Here is a 22,718-nt window from a genome sequence, read left to right on the forward strand (position 1 = left end):
AAAGGCAAAATGTTAAATTTGGTTGATGGACTTGAAAGGGCTTCACATACCCTGCGTCATAATCAGGCTGTTGTCTGCTTGTTACTATTATGAAACACTTCAATTCCCCATAGGAACATTGCACATCTGCGTCCCTCTTGTCAAATTCTATTTCAGCCTTCACCCTGTCCAACAGGAGGAGCCCACTGTGCAGTAAAACACACATGACAAAATACTGAACCGCACACTTCTTCAGACGCACACTGACAAGAGAGCAAATTGGAGTAAGATTATTTTCATACCCGTTTGTTGCTTTAGACTCATGTAAATGTCAGCTGAGGATTTGATTCGCTGGCCTGGGGGCTGTGAGTCTTGTTGGCTTGGATTAATTTTCCTCTACAGAGTTTAGCCAGAGGGCTCGCTCTACATCTTGCCCTAGCGTGGTACAAGTTCTGCAACTCCCTGTTTCTTTCTGAGATGTCAATCAAACCAAGAACTGAGGAAGACTCAAAGACAGGTGCTGGTTTGAACTCCCTTAAAGAATGGGGCCAGTTGTCACTCTTACACCTCCTTCAGGGCAAAAACTAGGAAATCGAAATTTCAAGTAGAGTTGTTCATTTGACTTCACTTTGAACACGTCAGTCCATCTTTGGCATCTGGTGGTAGCTCAGGCTGTTGATAATACTGAAACAGGCATAAAGCTACAACAAAAGGCAGCCCTCGAGCATCATTAGGAGTACAGATAGAACAAACAAACTTTGGTAAGACGGATAAATCAGGTGAACTGGTGTAATGAAAACCAGCTGTGTGAACAATTAACTAATTATAATAATAACTAATACTGTAATATGAACATACAGATCACTATTTGATCCCCAAAGCATGACTATAGTACTTATGGGACAAGTACTATTTAGGGAAAATGAAGCAGACATGTTCCTTAAGGGCTTCATAAGAAGTACTAATATGTTCAAAGTGGTTGAGCCCTCCATCTCAAGACATGTGTACGTCATACATACAAACATACATGCACTCAAATACACACACAGTATCAAAAAGGTTGATTTTTTTTTTTTTTAGGGGGATTTGAACAAACATTGACATTTGTCATGCCTCAGTAGCTCAATATGTCAGACACTAAGCTGAACAGGTGTGGGACTTAAAGCCACAGCGCACATCCTATAGAAAGCCTATAGAAACGCTGCTGTTCTGCCCAAATCTTATCAAAAACACAGTTGGCAGCGGCTCAGCAGAGATATTAGCTCTAACAGGTTGGCACAGCGGCCAATCGACAACTCCAAATCCCCTTGAAAAAGCACTCGCTCGCCTTTTAAAAACCGCATCCCATGAGCTTGGCATTGTGTAAAAATCCTCAACAGTGTCCTTAATCGACACCCACAGCTATGATCCTCTCCGTAAACATAATGGCCTGCCCATTCCGTCTCTGTTGTGCCATATGCTGCTCCACAAGTAGTTTGTGATTAGTTCTGATTTGGAAAAACATCAGTCACGCTGTTTTAATTGTGTGACAGGTGTTACATAAAAGAGGGGCCTATACTTCACTCTGAATTACGGAGGGCCATTAACAGAGATGTTGTCAAAACAACAGCAGTGCAGACACATTGCTGAATGTAGATTAAGCTGCGCAAAAAGCAATAGACTGAAGCAATTTCTGTTCTTGTACAAGTCCTAATATGTCCAAAGGTCAAATCTATGTGCACCTACGCTTTCTATACTATAGGGTCTACATTTCTGTCACTTTTTCCAACCCTAAATTGAAAACCTAATCTGATAGGGTTCACCTAGTCCTCATCACATGGCCTCCTCTTTCCTCCAGTGGAAAACATCACATAAAAAGTGTGAAATGAAGAAGCCATAAAGGAGCAAAAGATACATCACTTACATTACAGACTTCTTCACCTCACTCTAACCTCTGACATGATTTGGAGACGGTACATTACAAAGCCAAAAAAAATTGATTCAGTCAGGATGTGCGTTAAAGCCGACTGCTTGACACACAATTTGACTCACTTGATATGTGCTTGATGAGCTGTGTTACAAAAGCGAGAGGGTGTCAGACAGAAACAAACAACTGGAGGAATTTTTTTCTGGTATTTTTTCAGTCGTGGCGTGCCAAGTATTTCACGGCTGAGCCCTAAAAAGAACGTGCGTACTGATAAATTCTGACAAATTCATCCTGACAGCAACCTAATCACAGAGCAGCATCTAATCTAACTTTATGTTGCTGTGATTAGACTTCAAACACTTTCAATTTAGTTTTAATTTATGAGGTTCTTGTTGTGACATTAGTAAAATATGATTCATCTGCCATCATCTCACACTAATAATTAAAAGGTATCGTCACTAATCCCAGAAATACATGTGCCTGAGCATATAAAGTGATATGTAATCAGATTCTATACTGATTGGAGAGGGATCCCTCCTCCGTTGCTCTTCCGTGTTTTTTCCTATTGAAGGGATTTTGGGGGGAGGGTTTCCTCATCTGAATCAAGGGTCTACAGATTGCAAAGCCCCTTGAGGCAAATTCAGATTTGTGATACTGGGCTAAATAAATAAAACCGACATGATTTAAACTAGCATTCGAGAGTTAAATAATATTTTTTATTGAACCAACGACAGATGTTTGTTTGTACACATCAACAGCTGTCACAAGAGAGCCTCATCATGAATTATAAATTATTTTAAACACGTAAATTATTCATTTTATCGCCTAGCAGGTGTGACAACGTTCCATCTACTCATCACCTGAGTGTGTAATAGCAGTGCTTTTAACCCCACCATGCAGTTATTCAGCGTGTACAGCATGTCACAGTATGCAGTATTCTTTGAATTCCCTTAGTTTGAAAAATCCAATCAAACATCCCGCTGACAGACATCATCGTCACTTTGCCATCATTGCCCATAACTGCAAATTGCATTGTCTATACTGTTGCTTTAATGTTGAGAAACATCTTCCTTGTACGTGTCAGACAATATGTTTGATGAGTGAAAGCGTTTCACTTTATCATGAGCATTTATCTTATCATACATAAATGGCTCTGCTGCAGACAACTTATCTTTTGTTGAAATAAAAAAATATGAAAATAATGAATGTTGCATTGTTCGGAGGATGTAGAAGGCAGACAGGCTCTTTGGAGAATTCAGCAATGTGGAAACACACAATCAATAACATTCAAAGCAAACTCTACTTTTAAAATATCAAGGCAATGTTTTTTGAACAGAAAAAGAGGCACTGCGGAACATCATTGTGTTTTCAGTCTGATTTTTTTTAATACTTAAAAAGGTGTCTTTGAATCCTGTTTCAGTTTTTCTGTTTTTTTTCCCCTGGTCACTGAAGTATTTTATACTTTCCAACTTTCAGTTTCCCATTGTCCAGAGAAGCAGGTCACCCATATTTACAGGCATCTAGTCACTGCTTTCTAAACATGATCATGCACTAGCTACTTTCAGGATCATTAGCTGTTGAGCATTATAAAACAATAGCCAATACCAACGTGTCAGCAGGGGGTACTTGCTATCCTTGTTAACACTTTGCAAGGAACAGTCCGTATGAAAAAAACCACAGAGTTTATTAAGAGGACTAAACACTCAGCTCAAACTGTTTACGAAGAGCACATTCTTGTTAAAAATGTGTTAGTTTATGGTCAAGAGCTACCGTGGATACTTTTCTGATAGATCATTGTGCTACAGTGAGAAAAGGAACGTACCGTATGTTTGAGTTTAATTTACGAAGCAATCTTTAATGCAATCAATGCTGTGTGAAACTACATTAACTCAGAATAATAAACAAGCCATTGATGACGGCAACATTAATCGAACAAAGCAATACACAGTTGAATATTTAAAGGCTGGTTCAAGCCAAGTCAAACATCCATCATCATGATAATTCCACCCTTTCTGTGTGTTACACCAGTCATTACGTGAGCCGGAGCTGGTGCAGACTCACCCTCTGTTACTAGTTTTTGACACACAGTATACATATTTCACCAGCGCTCTGTGATTCTCTGTTGTCTTGTTCCCCAGCTCTTTTTCTCACTCTATGTGTACACTACAGCTCTCTTTTACCTGGAATCCATCCCCCCGGACCTCTGCTGAAAATGATGGGAGGGCAAGTTGTTATTGATTTATTTGCTAAGCACAGACAGAGAGGACATAAGAGCAGTCATATATTAGACATGAATCTGAATTCCCTCAAGTGAGGTTTACATTGTCACGAGAGCAGATGTAAGAGTGAGTCTGTCTGAGGGAGAGGCAGTGAAACATGACAGAGGGAGTGAGACAGATGGAGAGGGTGAAAGAGAAAGAAGGACTTAAAACTTGGACAAAAGAAAGAAAACATTAGAAGAGATGAAAAAAAAAAAAGCCTTAGTGTAAAGATTGCTGGTGCAGTGGAGTATACCAGCATGCTAGACATTTACAAACTGTATGGAAATACTGGTATGCGGGCTGCAACATTTACAGTTACGGCTGACAGATCCATATGTGCAGCCACCGGAGAGTTTATAAACCTAAAAGACCGACACTGACCTATGTACATAACACCGCTGACCTCAAGTCTGCCTCCGTAAATCACCCTTCCTTTTCCTGCCCAATACCTGACCTTTGAACTATATCTCACTTGCATTATCTTGATTTGTGTGTGTGCAGATTGCTGTGTGCTGAACATACACAATATCCTAAGATAAACACGGAGCAGCCGTTGTTAACAGCCCAGAAGTGAGCACTTTATTGCCACCAATAAGGTGCAGCTCCAGCTAAGCTTATAACAACTAGTAAAGGTCAGTTACTGATGAGTGTCAGTTTAACACATGTTATGTTAGCTATAAAAAGCCTTGATTGCATCCGTGGGGCGCCATCATTGCAAGTAATATAACCATAAGACGTCAAAAAACCCCTGTAAAGTCAATAACAAGTTATTTGCATTTGGCGGCAATATAATTATGATTAAACCCCTTCTGATGCAGTTTATCTAAATTAATGGCCATATGAAATATATTTTTGCTTAAAACATCCAGCTGCTTATTGAATAGGGCAGTTCCCAGAAAAAAATGTGGGTGTTGTATGCATTGTACATTTAATACACATAATCTTATCAATGTTTCTAATGTGACCTGATATATAAGCTGCATTTGTCATCTAGAGGTGCAGGGGATGGTGGATGGCACGTTACCTAGGCGAGACCATCACAGACCACTGCTCCAGACCAACACACAACGAAACCAGTTGTGTTTTAGTGAATCATTATTGTGTTTCCATCAGCTTTTTAGGCTCCAAATGTGTTTTGTAGCGACCTGTCTGTGTTTTTCCAGCAGCTTTTAGGCTTCAAATGTGGCTGTTTTGTAGCCACCCATTGGCGGGGATAGTGGCACAAAGAGTACTTGCTTTTGCCGAAACATCGCTGCTTTTCTTGTCAGTATAGTGACACAAATAGCAGTTGTTTTTTACTGAGAGACAGGAGCCTTTCCTGCTAGGACTTTGCCCCGAAAACCAGGTACTTTAAGCCAAAACATGATCTTTTCCTAACCATAACTGTGTGGTTTTTGTGCCTAAACCTCACCCCATGTTAACCACAACGTAGTTCAAACAAAAAGTTTCAATGTAGCCACAACATAATAACATACAAATATAATGTATTGTAGTTTTCAGAAACATACGGTGAAGTCAGTGTCTTCCCAGCATTGGATCATTGAAGTGAAACAGGTGCAACAAACATGGTACAACAATAGTAGCTGGCGACAAAGACAAAGAAGCCAAGCACTCACCCCATAAGGCTTTACTGTAATCGCACCCTCATGCAGCTTGTCTACTTCCTGGAGGAACAAGGAAGGAGAGTAAGGCTGTATAAACACAGCTCTTTATGGACACCCTAATTGATCAGGCAATGATTGACAACTTTTTATCCAATGCTGAAATCACCTTTCCTGTCAGCTCAGGAGGTTACTAGCACAAAGTCTACACATAAAAACTCTTCATTGGAGACATTTTAAGGCCATCTTCAGGGGAATTTGTGTGATTGTTTTAATGATTGAACTGAGATGGAAAAGTTTTCTGCCCATGTGCTGTCTAAAGATAGATGCTGTGCTTTGCTCTGTTGTGGTCTGCGTGGCTGTGAAAGTGGATTAAACAGGCTTTAACATCAAGACGAGCTCTAATGAAACCCAATGGGGGAGTTAGCCTGTCTGTTTGGCCAGCTGACTCCTGTAAAATACCCATCACTGTCTCCTGTTGCCGGCTCTAAAAGTAGCCTGGTGGTGCCAGCCAGTGCACGCTTCTGCCTGAGGGCTACACTGGTTGATGCTTTTGTCTGGATCATACAGCAGCTGAGACTCTCTATCTCACCTGTGTTAGTCTTTGCTAGACTTATCACTAATCATTATCGTATCTTGATCAAAATAACCCAGTAATAAGTAGTATCTAAACGTCTCCTGTTAAACAATACCTGAATTAGATCCAATTTGTACCCAGATCTACAAAACTGTGACTATCTGTATGGTTTTGCTTGCAGCCAACCACTCAGCCAAGCATTCTTGATTTCATGCGACATGTGATTGACCCACTACGACAGCAGCTACAATCCATATGGTCTGTGGTGTGGTGAAGAGCTTGGTGTATTTGACAGAGCTGGCAGTTCAGCCAACACATTCTCACTCCGACCTCGTCACATACTGACGTTTTTTCACGGACTTTCCACATCCAAATACGATGTGCAATGCACCCTGGGTGCGTTGGTTGTTGACATTCTGGGACACCGTGTCAAGTTCTGCCTGTTACATGCATTGTCTTCTTTGTCTTTCTTTTAACTCTTTCAAAATAAACGCACAACGTCGGTACAACAACACAAATTGCCTTTTTTTTTTGTTGCTGACCTTCTCTCAGGTGAAGGTCAAGGTTTGTTAGACCCATCCACCACCGCTCCCACCCGCCCCACTCAGACTTTCGCCACCTTAACTTGTCCCACCACATTTCCACAGGCACAGTTAAACTATACAGCAACCTGCCATGTAACATGCCTACATTAAAGGACACCATTTTTTGCTGGTTTCTGACACCACAAGTCACTGCCCAAGCCCAGGATTTCGATGACTTTGGAGTGAGACCAGGCTCGCTCAGCATGCCGGGATGCCACCAAAACATTCAAAAGAATAGTTACATGCCCGTGGCAACTAGTGGCACTTTATGCAACTGTATGATTCCACTCACATGATGGGTATCGAATGAAGCAGAAAAGAATGTATCAATTGAAGTCCTCTTTAATATCAGTATCACTGATATTGGTACTGATATGGTATTTTTAAATGATACCCAGCACTAGTTTTTGCCCAACACATCTGTCACATTTCCACTTAAAACCATATTCATACGTTTGCCTTAAAGAACCAAGATGACATTGTTGGAGATATGCTTATTTGCTTTCTTGGCAAGAGTTAGAGTTAGTATTGTAAATATGAAGCTACGGCCATGGCCAATTAGATTAACTTAGCACAAAGAGAAGAATCAGGAAAAACAGCAATAGCCTGGCTCTGCTCAAAGTTTAAATCTGCCAAAAGCACCTCTAAATCTCTCTAATTAGTTTATTCCGTTCATAAACCTAAGTGTAAAATCGACAAGTTGTGGATTTACATGGGGTTTTCCAGGACCTCTTGGCTGGGATTAGTGACTTCCTGGAGTCCTGTTGTTTCTGTGAGGTTTACATTTTCAACACTAAACCATTGTTATTGTAAACTTCAATCAAATTACTTTATCATTTATCAATTTGCAAGTTTTGCAAACAGTTGGCAGTTGAAATACGTCTTTTCCTGAATCCGTCATACACAAACAGAACAAACATGCTACAATGGGATGCCGCAGGTCAGCCATGAATGGCACCCCTGGAGCAGTTTGTAGGTTAGGTGCCTTGCTCAAGGGCAACTCAGCAGTGTTCAAAGGGTGAACTGGCACCCCTCCAGCTGCCATTCCTCACTTGATACTTGATCCATATGGGGACTAGAAGCAGCGACCCTCTAGTTTCCAAGCCAAGTACCCACAAACTCGGCTACTACCACCTAGAAACAAACATGTTAAAACGCTTAGAGGTGCCAGTGGTCCGATTCTTTTTGTCTTCAGACAGAGCCAGGCTCGCTTTCTCCCCTTGTTTCCAGTTTTGATGCTATTCATTCTTAACTTTATCACTTATCCTGTTGGGGGTCGCGGGGGGCTGGAGTCTATCCAAGCTGACAATGGGCAAAAGGCAAAAGGCAGGGTACACCCTGGACAGGTCGCCAGACTATCAGTGCTGACACATAGAGACATTCCCTCTCATTCACATCTATGGCCAATTTAGAGTAATCAGTTAACCTGACGTGCGTGAGGGAGCTGGAGAACCCGGAGAAAACTCATGCTAAAACAGGCAGAACATGCAAACTCGGCAGAGAAGGGCTCCTCCACCCAGGGTTTGAACCTGGAACCGTCTTGCTGTGAGGCGACAATGGTAACGGCTGCATCACTGTGCTGCTAAGCTTAGCTAATCTATTGATTGTAACTTAAAATCTACCATACAGGTATGAGAGTCTCTTAGCAAGAAAGCAATGAGCATATTTTTCAAAGCCATTCAAACACATTCCTTTAATGACTGAGCTAAATTGTAAAGAAAAAGCTTGACTTGAAGTGTCAGTACATTAGAGCAGAATGATATCATACATATTACTTACAAAAGCTAGGCTAACCTTGCACTTCCCAAGAGTGTACATTATTTTTTCAGCAGCATCAGTTAATATTCACCAGCTTGGCTCTAATAAACCAAAAGTATCTGCGCCAACAAGCCACCATGTGCAGCACCCACGCAGAACCACAGGTACAGCAGAAGGTAAAAGCAAAGACATTTGGAGCCATCCACACCAATGTCACAATGTACTATCCTCCACCCACGAGCCCATTTGGGAAAGTCATAATGATGATCAATATGGTGGTATCACTGCACAACATAACCATCTATCATGAGAGGTAAGCCTGAAAAAATACTAGTCAACCAGTATTGACCGGGGCACAAACAATACATCAAGCCATGAAAGCTCTGTTGCAGTTCACCCTTCTCTCTCCTCCTCATGCTCTCCTTCATGTGTCTCTTCTTCTGAATGCCCTCCACTGCGTCTCTCCCCACAGCAGGCAATGGAAAGTCATAATCATCTAAACACATTCCTGCTCCACCTTTAACAGACTTGTAACAGACCGTGCGTTCACCATGACACAGAACTTGACTGCACTGTTCCCTAACAATGGCTTTGTTGACATATTGATACAAAAACACGCCAGTTGTGTTGATATATGCAACATATTAAAATGTTGAACTATCGAGGGGTTTGCAGCCACGGTGGAATACTTTGTGATTCATATACGGCTACTGTATTGTCACACTCTCACTCTGGCTACTGTGATGAATAGCTGCAGCCGTGGACTAAAAGGAAAATATTTGCACCATGGCACAGATGCCATTCCCTCTGCTCTTACTCATTATCCAGCACAATGTCAAAGTACCCCCAGGTCACTGAGAGGGAACATTCCTTCACATTGCCATCTATGGGCATCATAAATAAACAGTCACCCCAAATCATGAAAGCCTTCCACTAGCCATGTAGGGACACAATTAATTTCCTCCTCTGTCCACAGCAGTGCTGGAACAAATACTTTATCTGATCACCATAATAATAATATTAAACGTGCCACAAGAGGGAGAATACGCATGAAAATCCATACCCTTTAGTGACAATCCTTTTCTTCTTTTTAATTAACGTTCACTTTGATAGATCCAAGACATAAATTCACTATTTTTTTCCATGTTTTTAATTAACTTTACACATTTGCTGGAGAAGCCACGTAGCCTTTTCAGAGGAGAGGCATCAGAGGAGTGCAGGGCGCACAGGGGTTGGGCAGGGATGCTGAGCCGGACAGCGGGGGAATAGCAGCAGCACTTGTTTGCCAAACTTGCATTTAAATCAACATCACATAGGAGCTTGCAATGATATTCTAATGCAGAATATGAGAATGAACACAAGCACAATAAATCAGTGATCTTCAGTTGCGTCTGGAACTTCAAAGCGCAGCGTTAAGCGGTGGAAAGCGTGCAAAATGAAGCAGCTGGGAATCCGTACAAGGAGTAAAGGAGAGGAGCACATACTTTGCTGTGACACAGTATTAATAAAACTTTTCTGTCTAATTTTCACCTACCTCATAATAATCAATAGCGCGCGGGTCAAAAGCAGCACAAGTAGATGGGAAAATGGCAATCCAGTCAAACTTGTCAGGGGTCCATGTTTGGCACAGCAGCAGTACGGCAGTCCAATCTAGTCACATCTGAGGCAGCGCTAACGGTACACAGCTAACGAGGCTCGCCTTCTACCGTCACCGAGCCGTAGATTGGGTGGCGATGCGAGGAGCACCGCGGGATCTCCAAGGGCGCACGAAGGATCACTGCGTCAGGATTGGCCAGAGCGGCCGTGACGCACCGGCAGGTGGCACACCCGGCGAATAAAAAAGTCCAGATTCATTCATAGATAATAGCTCTGGGAACTGTAGGAGCTCCACACGCACACTGGCAGAGAAAGCCGACAAACTCCACGGGAGACACACAAGATCAAAATGGTCAGGGTCCTCCTCGTTTCATCTGTGGCTCTGTACAAGCTGAGTCTGTGCTATTTCCGTTTTAATAATGGGACAGTGTCATCACCCAAAGCTTCAAGCTGTTTCATCTGGCACAGAATACTGAGCTATTTCACTTGGCACACGAAATGTCCTGTTTTCTAATTGCAGTCTGTTTCCAGAAATGACTCCACTGCAATTTAAAAAACACAAAAGAGCACTTCTATTCTTCTGCAGGCTAATTATCTGTTACACACATTAAAGAAGCCAAAATAAGTCTAAATGATGTGGTTATTAAATCATTTTTTTTAGCAAGTCTTACTGATGGGATTCAGGGGCACTCAAAAAAGCAAATAGCTAAGGAGGAGGGGAAAAAGAGGAAGAGGAAGGCAGCAGCATCAAAGTGAAGATGTAGCCTGCATCCAGAGACACTTATGAAAAATCATCACTCCACTTGTTTATTTCATCCAATGTGTGACAAAAAAAAAAACAAGGCAAGTGGAAACAGAGTGTATTTTGACACTTGTCTGAGTGTAATTCAAGGAGCCAAAGCAAATGTTTTAATAATTTTTTTATAAACACAAATAAGGAGTGAGTGGTAATCCTTGGAGGAATGTGTAAGCCAATTACGACTGGCTGCAGGGACTTGTGGAATGGAGCCTCAGAGCTTCCTGCTCAGACTCACTGCAGACCCACAGACCATATTTCCTGTTCCCTGTACGCAGGGCAACATTTCTATGAAAATACAGAACAGTTAGAGACATGAATAGGATATCGTGCCGACTTCCTCCGCCATTTACAGGGCTCTCATCATCCTAATGCCTTGTGGGCTATTTGACACAGTGTCTGTGTGTACTTTCCCATCAGCGGCTTGTTTGCATCCTGCGAGTGGGGAACCAGTTCTTTCCATCTGGATGCTGGACGTGTATATGTGTGTGTGTAGAGGCTTACATAATATTGCGAGTGTTGTAAGTAGATGAGAAGGATGGCTTAGACACTTGCTGATCTGGTTGGTTATTGGAGTTCATGTTGGGTGTGCTGTGTACTTTCCTATAGCCCTGTGGATATTTGCTAATCTGAGGGTATTAAAAGAATCTTGCATACTTTGCAGAGATGTAAAGAAGAGACGCAAGAGACAAATAAATCAAGGTAGAATGAAGGCAAATATTGACATAAAAGCCAATTTGTTTTATTTCAATGTTGACTACGCCCAGGCTGATAGAGCAAACATTGCAAATGAAGGCTGCAAACGATATCAGGGACTCTGGGGATAACCTACAGCAGTGATCACCGCATTATATAAGCCGCACCTGAAGTGTTAACAGCATGCAAATTGAGAAATATGTAATAAAATTAAGTGTCAGACACCTCCAAGTGAGACACATAGTTAGTGTGGTGTCTGGATATATTTTTCACATCATAAATAATAAGATGGTAAAGAGACCCCAGTCAGTGGTTCTAGTCCAGCACACCTGCTATGTGGGCCTCGACAAACACACACTCTAAGCTGAGCCTCAACATTCACCTTCCTGCAATTTCACACTGTCTGATTCCTCAAGAACTGCATGAACACACTGATAACCAAGTCACAGTAGCCCACTGGTCTACACAGACAGTTTTCACCGCATAATGGCCTCTCCCATCCAACTCCCACTCTGAAGAGTGTCAGCAAAACACCCGTTAACAAAGATATAACGCGGAAAGATTGAAATAACTTCTCAGCTACATAAATGCTAAAGACGTATTTGCTTTTGTGCTGAAATATTCAAGGTTTCATCTCAAACATGAACGCAAGAGTTAGATTCTTACATAAAGAGTACTGCGTCTCTTTTAATGATGTATGGGAAATAAAATTCAATGAAATGGAGAAAAATGTTTTGCCCACAGGGTGCACCACAGGCCAAGAGGTGCAGACAACTGTGAGATGAACACGTAGTCAGAGAAAGTCTGGTGTTTGTGTTAGTGACTGCGTACACAGCCTATAAAAAATATATGATTGAGGATCATACTGCAAAGAGTTGTTTTTTTTTCTGAAATAAATTCACACTGAACTAGATCTGCAATGACAACGTCAATAACCGATTAACAGAAAAGTAGTCTGCAACTATTTTGATAGATGAATAACCGTTGTAGCCAGTTCAGTTTTTATTTTCTTCAAGCAAAAATCCCAAATATTTGATGCTTTTCTTTGTAATAAATGATAGTAAACTGAACATCTTTGGGTTATGGGTTATTGGTCTGAAAAACAAGACGTTTGAGGACATCACCTCAGGTTGTGGGAATTTCTGACAGGCATTTTTCACTATTATCTGACATTTTATTGACTAAAGGAATGATCAAAACTGATGGAAAGGTTGATCAAAAATGAAAATAATTGTTGGCTGCAGCCCTACATCATGTTGTTGTACATTAATACAGATTCAGCAGCTCAGTTGTTTGTAAATAATTCACTACAAACTGTGTCAACAAGAGCTGAGAATTCGTATTTGTATTTTGGAAAATGACATGAAATGAAGAGAAGTGATGTAATAGACAAAGTTTTTGTTACATGATAGAATAAAGTTATTACAGTTCTGTGAGGATAACAGTAAACCCAATTTCTTTATTGCTGCATCTTGAGATAGAAAATGTTCACAACTTCTTGCACAGAAAGGATACACCTCGGCTGATCGTTAAGGTATGACACCGTATGAAAAAACACTTTGAATGATACCAGAGAGGTTTCAGAAATGCAATATTCTCCTGTGGACTTCTTATTTTTGCTTGAGTAACAGTGTTTGATGGGGAATATACCAAAAAGAGTCAGTTTGACCTGAGCAAAACCCGAAGCTTTAAAATTCACTGGATAGGCTCTATTTCATTTTAATATTTGGTCCTTTCAGAGAAAAAAAGAAGAAAAGTCACGACATGAAAACATCATGCATCGTTGCTCCAAACCATGAAATGCTTTATAGTAACCACAGCTGGGGTTATTCTAGGTTACAGTGAGAGAAACTAGCCTGCCTGATCCTACATTTCTGATTTCACAGCATGAGTAATTTCCCCCGATGATTACAGCTCAGACATACTGTTAGAAAGCTTTAAAACCTCATGTTGGCAAATATTCCTGGAAAAACACATCTGCGCTGATGACCAAATTACTATCACTAAGAACTAATTATCATATTTTGTTCATAACCACACTTTTAATATGCACACAAGCAGCATGTACAGAAAGAAAAACCATGTAATCTTATATTTTGATGTCGGCTGGGCGCTGATGCTGATGACATATTGAATAGCACCAGCCTTTGATTTTCTGGAGGGCTTTTCAATTTAGAAAGAATGTTTTTTTCCCCAAAAAATAATTAGTAGCTAACACCCTCTGGGTGAATTCTGCGTGTGTGTTTCCAGTGTGTCCATGTCCTTCCTTGACATGTGAAATGAGATAATGGCATCTGAATACTAATGAGGTGTTGGATTATCAAGCATTCCCAGCTCTACATTGCTTTCTCATCATTCTTCTCCCCCCCAACATCACTTTCATTCAAACTGTTTTTCTTACCTCAAGCGTACACATTCAGCTCAGCACTTTCCCTTTTATAGGCATCTTTTCATCCCTCCCTTCACATGAATAAAGAAAAAACCTAAATCCTCTCACGATGTCCAAAGAATTCTGCATTTTCGGGGACATTTTAGCACTGACCTTGATCACAGCCTGACTTGTCATCCCCACTGTCATCCCTGTCCCTTAGCAAGTTGTTAGTAGAATATACAAGTAGGCCTGGCCTCTCACTGTCTCCCTGCAGAACTTATTTGCCATACGGCCTGTCATTGGGATCGTCAGTCCTTCACCATGAAAGCTCTTCAAAGTGAAGATTGCTACACAAAATATCTGGCTGCATATTTCTCATTACCGCACCACGCACGCTTTGAAACTACTCATCCAAACTCAGACAAGCCGAAATCACTGGAAACAAGACTAGGGATTGCAGTGCGTCAAGATATTCCCACTCTGGCTTAAGCTTGTGTCTCAACATTTCATTTATGGGGGAACCATGGGGAGGGCAATCAGTCAGTAATCGCTCAGAGGTCAACAGCCTGTGGTTAGAGCTTGTGCAAGTTGTGACAAACAGTAATCACAATCAAACAGAGTTAAAGAAAATGTGCTTCCTCAGACACATGCTATAAATCAACAGCTCTGACTCACAGGTTAGCTAAGGTTCTACTTGAATTGAAGGACAGAGACGTACCTCAAGTTTTGATTTAGAAAACATATGGGTAATGAACAGAGAAGTGATTATAGAAATATGAGGGAAATGGCACACACCTGCATGGCACATATGCATCTTCAACACATTCTCACTCCGACCTTGTCACATATTGACATTTGGTTTTCACGTCCACATACGACATGCAAGGTACGCGTTGGTTGTTGACATTCTGGGACACCATGTCACGTTCTGCCTGTTACATGCATTGTCTTCTTTCAAGATACACTTTCATTTTAACAGGAAATTTAACATCTACATACTGTCTCTTTCAAAATAAACGCAGGTACAACACCACGAATTGACATTTTTTTCTCCTTCAACAACAAAAGCACATGGTTGTGTTTAGGGAAAAACAACAGGGTTCGGGACACGAACACCCACTCGGACTTTTGCCGCCTTAATTTATGTCCTTGTCCCACTGCGTTTCCCCCTGACGCCGCCAAGCACCGTTAAACTATTACAGCAACCAATCACGCTGACGTTAAAGGACGCCTTTCTTCAATGGTTTCTGACGCCGCAAGTCACAGCCCAAGCACCATACTTTGACCTTAGTCCTTTTTAAAAACAATGGGTCCGTGATTTCAGACAAAAGCAGCTTGTTATTTCCAGCCAGGAGCTGCCCAATTTACAGGCTGACATAACAACTATCACTGCCAGATTTTACCAGAAAGCAAGCTAGCTGGTTAAGCTAATGTTAGCTCTGTGTCTCCAGCTGCCTTTTTTGAGTCTTGTTTTAAAAGAAGAAAACTCAATCGACAAATACCGATGCATTGTCAAGGTCTCAAGGCAATACACAGGGCAGCCTTTAGTGTCTCTATGTGATGCATAGCTGGAACACGGTAGAACACATGGTTAATGTTGTAAAATAGTTGCAGTTAGGTTCAGAAAAATCGACTATGTTTTGGTTCAAAATAAGTATTTTTTTTTACATTATGTAACCTCACGTAAATGTCACAAGTGACATCAGTGCGAGACGACCATGTGTAAATTGCATAATGTTATCTTAAAATAACATTGACTATTGGTTTCCCATGATACACAAACAGCGGTCTCCTAGCTGAAAGTCCAGCTTTGTTTGTGGACTTCCTCGCTCTTAATACTTGTGTTACTGCGGCTCAGTTTACACTGGAGTTAGTTAAAACCCCAGTGTGTCTCATAAAAATGCTAAATTGTGCCTTTGGCATCTATATCACATGTTGAGTGACAAAGCAACAGTTTTTGATGACCTGGGAATGGAAACAGGCTGGAATCCTATGTAAATACACACTACATGGCTACACACATGAACTCAAGATTGAGGCTAAGGCTGCATGTCCCAGCAGCCTCACAAGTTAATGATTCACTAAAAAGACATGGGCATAAAGGAACACAGTGAGAGGCAGGTTGAAGAAGAATCTGCAGAGGTTGAGCTATTCTGACTTTTAGTCACAAAAACCCTGGATCCTTCACTTCTTGATAGCGTCTTTCATTAGATTATCCCCGACTGACAAACACCTACATTTCTCCACACCTCAAGTTTGTAACACTTGAGTCTCAGGCAAAATCCCTATAATAGTTTTCCAGGCTCTAGAAAGCTCCCCAGAAAACATTAAATTTCTATTCTTTCCACAGGCTGAGTTGTTCTCCGTATGACAAGCAAACTGATCTTCATGGGTGACACGGTGGACTGCCACTTAAAAATGCAAACAACTTCGATTTTGTTTGTTGCTTTTCCCCTTCCTGTCATCAGTCATTGCCTCACATAACATCACTCTGATCCACAGCCACACGATAATTTTATGTTTTCTTAATAACCAAATGCTGTCATTGTCAGACTCAAGGTGAAGAGGCCGTCGCCAGCGGTTCATTGTGATGCATGTTACAAAGCGTCCTTCATAAAATCCCACATATTCTTCTCAATGCAATCAGACGAAATCAAAATGACTGCTAAAGTGAACTGAGGAGACACATACAAAACAGTCTTTAAGTTGACAAACACAATCAGTCACCCCCAGACTTTCCTTGTTTCGCCCTGATTTCTGCTGGTCCCATCTGTCACCAGTCAGCAGCTATTCAGTCAGAACAAAAGTCAGATTATTGAGGGTTTTAATTATGCCAAAGGCCTAAGCTAATTAATTATCGCTATCAGTGGTATGGAACATCCCTTTAGATAAAGAAACCAAATCTAATTATCTTTTGACCTCTCTCTCTTTCCCCTCAGTAAGCTCCTCAGCAAGTGTACAGTCAACACATGACATGCATGAACTTGAAAGTCAGACATTAATATTCTGCGAAATTTCCACTGCAGAACTCTCCAATAAATCGTATTCGCAGGCATTCATTGTCTCGCTAACACACAGGGGAGTAGGAGCTGAAGCTTTTCCATGCTTGAGATAACTTAGCAGCATGGCTCAGAGCTTTGACAGACCCAGTTGGACTGACTCGAGCCATAAAAAAAAAAACTGGGCTTTCCCCACATCCAACAGCACAATGCATAAATCACTTGTTTGTATCAGCATGCCACGGACCAACCACTTGTTCACCAAGCTGCTTTGTCTCGCCTCCCTGAGTCCCAGCTCCACTCCTTTCCTAATGATTTACCAACTGTGCACCTGGTTAGTCAAATACCGATCTTCCAATATTCATAAAAGAAAGACACCCAGCGGGGGTTTTACTGGGTACAGTTGAAAACACAAGCACTCATGGGGCGTGTGTGTGCGCCTGTGATAAGGAATGAGAGTGTGACAGTGAGAAAACAAACGATAGAAAAACAACAAGTGGAGGGATGGATAGTAACGGAGCACAATTTCTGAGTTTTGAACCCTTATATGTACTGGATAATAGCTGAACCTCAAGGGCAATATGAGGGTGTTCATCCTTTTTGTCTCTCGAGCAGATTCTTGGCTCGGTTACTGAATTGAACATACAGACGTCCAGATGTTAAAAATCCCAAAGAGATCTAAGGGAAGGGAGTAATAATCAAGATAAGCAAAGGCAAAGGGATGCAGAGTAATAACGAATTAGTGTGTGTGCGTGTGTGCTGCCTGCCCACACATACTGCACAGGTCAGCCTGCATGTCTACCTTTAAGCACCCAAATTTACTCTGTTTATCTCTTTGCACTTATACAATCAGGTTAAGTGCTGATAAATATCCTCCTGCTCCTCCTCGGCCCTCGAAAGAAAGACCACATCTGGTCTTGGTTGTTAGACTCATATTAGCTCTTCATGCAAGACTAATCAGAGCCATCCCAGCCAGGCTTATAGGATAATGCTGGATCATACTGTTTCGATGGACTGGGAAACAGTTCATCACGTCTCATTACCTCATGAGGACACTGTTATATCTGCACTTAGCTAATGTAAATCAAACTCTACTAGAGGTGACATTACTGAGCAGCATACGTTTTATGATTGCACACGTCGTGAACACATTCAAAATTCATTTAGGACTAATCTTTGTTGTTTTAGGAACAAGACTAACTGGATATTCACTTTAAGAGCAAGAAGTGAGTGGTGCTTACTGTAAGTGCTACTGCAGCATTCGGTCTGTTCAACCTTAACTGACTCTGACCTCCACTCCGCTCTCTCTGTCCTCAGAACCAGCCGTCTGTCAACAGCAGCTACGGAGGTGCTGAAAGGACAGTGGCCGACAAAGTTGTCTTCACCTGGCTGCCAGACAGCAGAAATTAAAAAAAATGTTTTTCAAGTAGGTTCCATGAGGAGTATAAAGGAGGAAACCATTAAAGCCTTTATTTATTTATTGACTGATTCCAGGGTGCTGTGCGCCAACATGCACGTCAGTGTGGATTGATACCTTTGATAAAATTAAAGCAGATCTGTTCCTTGAGACGAGAAAGTGAAGAAGTTAAAGAAACTGTATGCAAAATTCATAACATAAGTGCAAACCACTATGTGCTATGTGAAGATAAAGTGAAGTAATGGTGTCCTGAGCAGAGAATGAAGTCACGCTCCCTCTGTGTGTGTTGTAATCCGAGCTTCCCTGTTTTTGTTGTGCGGCCGCACATGCATGTTAGTGCCCCTGTGTGTGTTCCACGGCAATTATACGGTCCTTACTGCTGATATTGGAATGGCAGTGTCACAGAAGCATCGTGCCCACCTTCCAGTTCCCCCCCAAGGTCACAATATAAGCTCTGTCAGGACTGTTGCCATTTTTAGCACTGTTGATTGGGTTAGCAACTTAGCTGCTAGCCTGGGCTCAGCCATCTTCATGTTGAGAACTATGCGCAGACTATCGTGCCCCAGACTCACAATGACAATGTTCACCACTGCTGTTAAGCAAGTGCTAGACATAAAGTACAGCTGAGGTTGATGTCAATGACATTAGTTTTGGAGGTAAAAACCTCCAGGAAGGAAGTGCGCCAGACTTTGAAACCAATATAACATAGTGGCCAATTAGTGTAACTGCTTCCGGGTCCGTCTCTTGATGCCATTGGACCCCAGAAGACTTTTTCCTGTACGCTTAAATTGAGAAAGTGACATCTGAAAATTACTGTATTGCTTTTTTGGATGGTCACAACCCCCCTGAAATGACTCATTTCACTATCTGATCCATTTGGTCTGATTTAACCATTTTGACTCCATTCAAGTGAGCGGATTGCTAAAGCAGAAGTAGCCTGCTTGGTCGGTGGCAGTCTGTAGTACACTTGCTCTGTGGGTCCAATCATACAAATGATCTAGGTAATTTTGCACCAGGGAAATCTAACTTTTTTGGCTTCATGCACCACTGAGTCACTCATATGGAAAAATGGGGCTTTGTTTTCTACCCTGTATCCAGTTCCCTTTATACAACCATGGTTTTTATTCATAAAACAAAGTATTAAATATAACTTTTACTGCAATTTCAACCTGATGATGGCACCAGAGAAAGAGTTAAGAGATCAGAGAGTTATTACAATTCATCCTAAGAGGGACATAAATGTGTGTACCGCCAGTCATGTCGACCATCCAATACTTTTTAAGACATTTCTGTCAAAGTAACCAATAGCTAGTCAAGGCAGTGCTAGAAGAAAAGTCAGGGGATCACGAAAGTCATTAGGATTTATCCTTTGTGGACCATCAATAACTGTACCAAATTCCATCCCAAATCATCGGACAGCTGTTGAGATATCTCATTTCGGACCAAAGGAGTGGACTGATCCACCAACGTTGCCATTTGTGGCTGCGGTGCTACTGTAGCTAAAAAAAATGGAATTCATATAATGTCTGAAAAAGGTCTAAATTCTTCAGGGATAAAACCACTGTGTATGCAATGCACTAAACAAACTGTATACCCTACTCTTATTAATTATTCAACAAGATTCAAGACCTTTCGTACTCGTGACACTGAGCAGAGTCCCAGTTGACAGCTCATTGATAAATGATTCAATACTGCACACTCATGTATTTAGATTGAAAAATGAACATATCATGTATGTACAGTATCACAGTAAAAATGGGTCTGGCAGAAACATGTCTCACTGCTGAGCAGAGCAGTCTATTGCCCACGACAGACAACACAACGCAATAAAGATACACACGGTTTCAGGTTATTAAAATTGGCAGGGTGTTTATCATGTCCCTCTGGGTGATAAACACAGAGAGAGGTGAGTGGAGAAGATAGAGAGGAAGAGGAAAAACAACAGAGAATGTAAGTTATTCTCACTCTACTATGTATTCAGCCTCTGTATGAAGACGCTATCTTTTAAAGCCAGTGTAGATGACACTTTCACTTTATTTCCAACCAGTGTGGAGAAACTAAGAAACTCAACTTCTGTGTTTATACTTTTGAATGCTGAAAAGGCCAGCAAGGGTCTCCTTCCTCCAGTATCTCAAAATAAGTTTCTCGCTTCAGTGGAAAATGTGACCGTATGGATTTTTTGATCAAAAAACTCCCCCACCAACACACATCCTTTAGATACAGATTTAGAGATTTGATTATAAAAAGATTAAAAAAAAGCTCCAACCTCAGTTAATTAAAAAAGTTGATTGGATACAAAACACCCCAAGTAGATGTATTGGCCTCCAAATTGCTTCTGAGTCTCAAATAGTGAATTAGTAATACTGGCAGATTTGCCTTTGTATTTCAGTTAATTCAGGCCCATGTATATACCACCAACAGAGATGGGAATGACTGGAACAGAAATGATGCATCAGAACCAACTTTACAGTACATTTATCAATGAATAAAATATAACTAGTAGCCTCAAACTGACTCTGAATTGGAGGCTGGTCCCCTGATAATAAGCATTATGCATTTTTTGTAATTTTCAGCCTGGTCGTCATTTTCCTAGTTTTCATGCTATTAAGATGCAGCTCCAGTTATGGTTTATGGACTTACATTTGTACAGCCGCTTTCAAGTCTCCTGACCACTTAAAGCGCTTCTACATTACACGTCACATTCACCCATTCATACATGCTCATCACTGGTCGCCGATGCTACCACACAATGTGCCACCTGCTACTCAGTTAATCATTCACACGCACTCACAGATTGGGGTGCAGTGTCTCACCCAAGGGTAATCCGCGAGATGGCTGGGATTCAAACCACCGATCTTCTGATTAGCGGATGACCCGCTCTACCGTCTGAGCCACAGCTGCCCATTTAGCTGAGAGTTGCTCTCCAATAGACCCTTAAAGGCCAAAGCAAGCTCCAAAAACTGGATTATTTTGACCTGCATTGTCGCAGAGCCTGCATCTCAACCTGCATTTAATTTTTCAACTATTCATGGCCACTTGTCTCCCAAGATATTAAAGTTTGAGAACGATAAAATAAAATAAAATAAAAACAAAGTAATGATCACTGAAGCCAACCACTTTTACAAAAGATTGGAGAAATCCACTGCTAAAATATTATTGAAACACACACACTGTGATGCAACAAGATCCCACTGTCCACTTGTACACAACATCACTGTGAAGGAAAAACTGTCAGTCAGCAAAACAAGGAAGTTTGCTTTATGAGAAAAAAATCCTTGTGCGTGTTGTCACAGCTGTAATAAACAAATAAGGAAGTGCTTTGTGTGAGCGGTATCAAAATCACACCATATGGACCATAATAACTGATATGCAGTAATAACTGTTTGACCATAGTTATTTAAACAAATGTAACTTGATGGTGCATGGATGGGTGGATTAATAAATAAGCACATGGATGAAAGTCACAAGTGTGAACAGAGTTGGCTGAACATCTATTTTAAGGCTGAAGCCTCTCATGTCAGCAGAGCACTGAACGTTTTCACATCTCTCAGGTAACTCTACAACAAAGCTGCACTTTGGCTGCCCTTTCCTTAAGCACATTCTCCTGAAAGGCAGTAAATGCAATGTGTGTGTGTGTGTGTGTTTTTATAACTTGGTGGGCATCACTGCAGGTCAGCACAGTCAGTGCTTGGGGACCAAAACCTTTGTGAAGACTTAAAGGGAAATTTCGGTTTATTTCAACCCGTCTCCTATCGTCCTAAATTTGTTTCAAGTCACTAGTGACATAGAAATAATAGTTAGCATGTAAGCCGTTAGCCTAGATACAGCCGTAGCGTCAGACCTGTTAAAACGTAATTGAACGGGCATCCTTTCAAGTGCAAAGTTAGTCCACTAAACAAGCTTTTTCTCCACAAAGAACGTGTTGTCTTACCTTACCGTGTGGTGCCATGTTTGTTGTTTACCATTTAGCTAAGGCTGCAACCGGTCCCATTCCTTGCAACAGAGGCATTCCTCTTCTGTGGGCACTGGGACACAGCATTCACAGGTAACGTTACACCACCAATCTCCAGAGCTAAAGCCTTTCAGCAGCCATTCCTCCTCTGTCGTCCTCTAACGTTACCTGTTGTGCCTCTCTCTCCTCCTCCGTTCTTCAATTTCACGAAGCTCTTCGTCAGTG

The 22,718-nt window shown here is 41.4% G+C and overlaps 1 protein-coding gene across 2 annotated transcripts in view; it reads right to left on the bottom strand.

Annotated features, from left to right (window-relative positions):
- The window catches only part of chrm3a (cholinergic receptor, muscarinic 3a), a 110,807-nt gene extending 100,194 nt beyond the window's left edge, over positions 1–10,613 (bottom strand). Inside the window, exon 1 of one of the 2 annotated variants that reach the window (XM_050071997.1) lies at positions 10,201–10,613. The gene's annotated coding sequence lies outside the window, so the exon portion shown is untranslated. Of the gene's footprint in view, positions 1–5,762; positions 5,791–10,200 lie in introns of those variants that run through there. The other variant, XM_050071998.1, reaches the window with a different exon arrangement.
- Positions 10,614–22,718: the final 12,105 nt, after the last annotated feature.

The sequence above is a fragment of the Epinephelus moara genome, chromosome 19 (assembly GCF_006386435.1).
Source record: "Epinephelus moara isolate mb chromosome 19, YSFRI_EMoa_1.0, whole genome shotgun sequence".
Taxonomy (NCBI): domain Eukaryota; kingdom Metazoa; phylum Chordata; class Actinopteri; order Perciformes; family Serranidae; genus Epinephelus; species Epinephelus moara.